Source organism: Aplysia californica, unplaced genomic scaffold, assembly GCF_000002075.1.
Source record: "Aplysia californica isolate F4 #8 unplaced genomic scaffold, AplCal3.0 scaffold00001, whole genome shotgun sequence".
NCBI classification, from domain to species: Eukaryota; Metazoa; Mollusca; class Gastropoda; order Aplysiida; family Aplysiidae; genus Aplysia; species Aplysia californica.
The window spans coordinates 5,632,746-5,636,116 of NW_004797271.1; positions in this window are offsets into that span (position 1 = coordinate 5,632,746).

Below are 3,371 nucleotides of genomic sequence, written 5' to 3' on the forward strand. Positions count from 1 at the left end.
CTTTTATACACATTTCTCTATAACCTTACAGGAGCATTTTTGCTGTTTATGGTACACATTTGGAGTTTTAGGCCTGTTTTATTTTACAAAATCTTAAAACATTGGAGACCTGAATGTGGTGCATAGCAAGGACTGTAAGGCTCACAAGTCAGTACAGAACATTCAAATTTGGCTCTGTAAGGTTGTTCTACCTACCAACAGTAATCGCCATGCCAAATATGTCACCCCCTTTGATGCAGAAAAGCAAGCATTAGACCAAAAACTACAGCATTTGGGTGTTGACCATAGCTACACCCCCTTAATGCAATATTACTATTTCTCTCCCCTAGATCGAGTGACTCGTTGACGTGCTTGGTGAGAACTTACGAGTAACATCGAATATCGACAGCTTTGATGAAGAGTTGGTGGTGGTCACCTTGGCCTTGGGTGAGAATTTTCTTTTTAATGTAGGTGCTTTTTACGCTCCCATCAACGCGATTTAGATCATTTTTAAGAAGCAGGCTTCGATCCTGGATGTCTGAGCCATCTCAGGTAGAGAGGGACACAATTTACCAGCAGAAAGCTTGAGATTCTCGATAAAAATTCTTCCCAAACGGGAATCAAACTCAGGTCTTCTGCATGCGTTGCACCTAATACTTTCTACACCCTGCGAGTCAGATTCGTCATAGTCGGGGCCAGACAGATTTTTCTTCGTGAGTGGGGAAAAAGCTTCCAATAGGCACAATATGACCGATTCGACTTACGACCTTGAATAACAGTAGACGCGTTTGGTTTTGAAGGTCAGTGTCGAGTCTTGTTGAATTTGGTCATCCGGATTACCGGCAAATGGTTGAGTTAACCACATCCGTGAAGGGACGTTTGGCTGGCCCTGACTCAGCAAAAATCAATGAAGCGAATTTAAAAAAAATTATTATAGTAGAGGGTTTTACGGCATTCGCAACTGCATACATAAGGTCATAATAATATGAGCGCCAAGGGGTGGGGGTCAACAGAGAAGTCTTTACAGGGAATCAGACTTACTCTGCTCACCTTTCTAGCTTCAACAGCACAAGGTCTGCTTCGACTATCAAGGCACCAAGGAAATAGTAGGTCACTAGAGTGACAAACATACAAAAGAAGAAGAAGAAAAATGACAATAGTAAGGATTAGGGAAGAAAAAGCAGCAGTTCCCTGTTGTAGATCAGGCACAGTTATGAGCGTGACATGAATCAGCCCATTTACAATTCTACTGTGCTTGAACGAGAAATGCTCCCCCCCCCCCCTTTGGGAATGGCCTAAAGACGAAGCAGATTTGCCGTGGGCACTGGGCATTACCACAACATCACACGGACGTCGGTGCCGGGGCGGGTTTCACTAACCTTGGTTGGAGAAGCAGTTTCAAAACAAACCAAACCAAACAAAACAAAACAACAACAACAGCAGCAACAACAACAACAACAACAGAACAGGGCACAGTCTTATCGAGGTTATCGGCATGGTGGGTGTGCAGGCGAAATTTGTTGTAACTTGTTTCAGAGGCGCTAACTAGCTAAGAAAAAAAAAAAGTCCTGCTGAACTTTTCCGGTCTCGAGGAAATGCACGAGCGAGGACTCAGAATTTACAGGTCATAATATAAATGTTGTCCAATGCATCTTGTGTAAAGATCATTTTTATTTTAACTGTAATATACACTCACTAAGACTTTACTACGAGATTAAAATACTGTCGGAAAAAATCCTGACAATTTCAGACTTTCGGATTACCGGATTTATCCAGAAAATAGACAGCTCTGATTGTTTGTTTTTTCGATTATTCGATTATTCTGAGTAAGCCTACGTCGCAAATGTAAAATATAAGCGTTGGATATAAATGGGTCATTTCCGAAATGTTCTTAATAAAAAAAAATATTTTAAAAAACTCCATACATGTATTTTACCTCTTTGTCATACAAGGTCGGATACATCATCCCAATAAATGGTGTAATAATTCAAAGAATACAAATGCATAAAACATCGACGTGAAATTTGAGCTGAAGCAGTCTTTCGGAGTATCAATAACTCATTGACATATATGTGTCCTGGTCATTCGACAATTCTTAACTTGTTTGTTTGAGTGAGTAAAGAGAAGCACATCGACATAATAATGGTCATTTAGTGCTGGAAAAATAATAAAACAAGCAGGCAGAAACAACATGGGGAAAGTAAAAAAAAAAGTAGGACCTACCCGTGGCGCCCTCCAACCACCCGCACGCTTAACTTAAAGACTTCGTCGTTCATATATGGATTTTAAAATTCTGTCTTCTTTTTTTTTCTCTCTGAAACTTAAAAGACAGATCAACAGCATGCATACTTAAATACTATGAAGCATACACATTTGTCTTTTGTTTTTGTATTTTGTTTGTTTGTTTGTTTGATTGATTGGTTGATGGTCGGTTAGTTGGCTGGTTGGTGGTTGGTTGATTGGTCCTTCGGCATGAACCACAACATGGCCTTTGTTATACTGCTGCTCTGACATACGTGTCCACCCCGTCCTTTATAAAGAGTTCAACAGTTTTTGTCCTCTCCTCTCCTGTAATAAAGGCTTCGTGGGAGATGACCCAGCCACTGCTCGACACCATCGATATTATATCTATTCTGTGTTCCTCACTAACAGAAAGCTAGCCAGGCGCCGCCTTATCGAAGATTTCTGGGTTTGCGGAACTTTGCTTTTAAGAGACGCTACAACTCCCCCCCCCCCCTCGCAAAAAACCCACAAAAAACAAACAAACAAAAAACCCAAAAACAATAACAGCAACAACAACCCCCCCCCCCCAAAAAAAAAAAAAAAAAAAAAAAAAAAAAAAAAAAACAACCCAAACCAGTATGGTCTCATCTTCGCCACGAGTGGCAGTGGGTCTTAGAATATTTGATTTGCCCATTGCAGAAATGTGGGTTTTTATAGAACAATGCTTCGAGTCAAGTAGACAGATGATAAATAAATAATGAAAGGGTCCTCAAAGAAACTGATACACATCGGAAGAACAAAATATTTGCACAAATGGCACCTTTTTAAGAGAAACATCTCTGAAGACACGAGTGTCACCATTTGTGCTATCACGAATAAAGTATGTATTCCAACTCACTCTTCATAGTCATAGACATAGCAACAGAACTAATGAATCGACAGCAAAGAATCCAGAACCAAGCTGTGAGAGTTCTCAAAAGGCCGTGAAAAGAACACACAACACCCTTGCTTTTACAGCTACATTGGCTCCCTGTTAAAACTTAAAGCCTGTATTTATTACAAAGTTGCAGTACTGTGCTGCAAGTGTTTAAAAGATCTGGCACCACAAAATCTTTCTAATTTACTACAGGAGTATAAACCATCACGAAATTTACGGTCCATTAATAAAA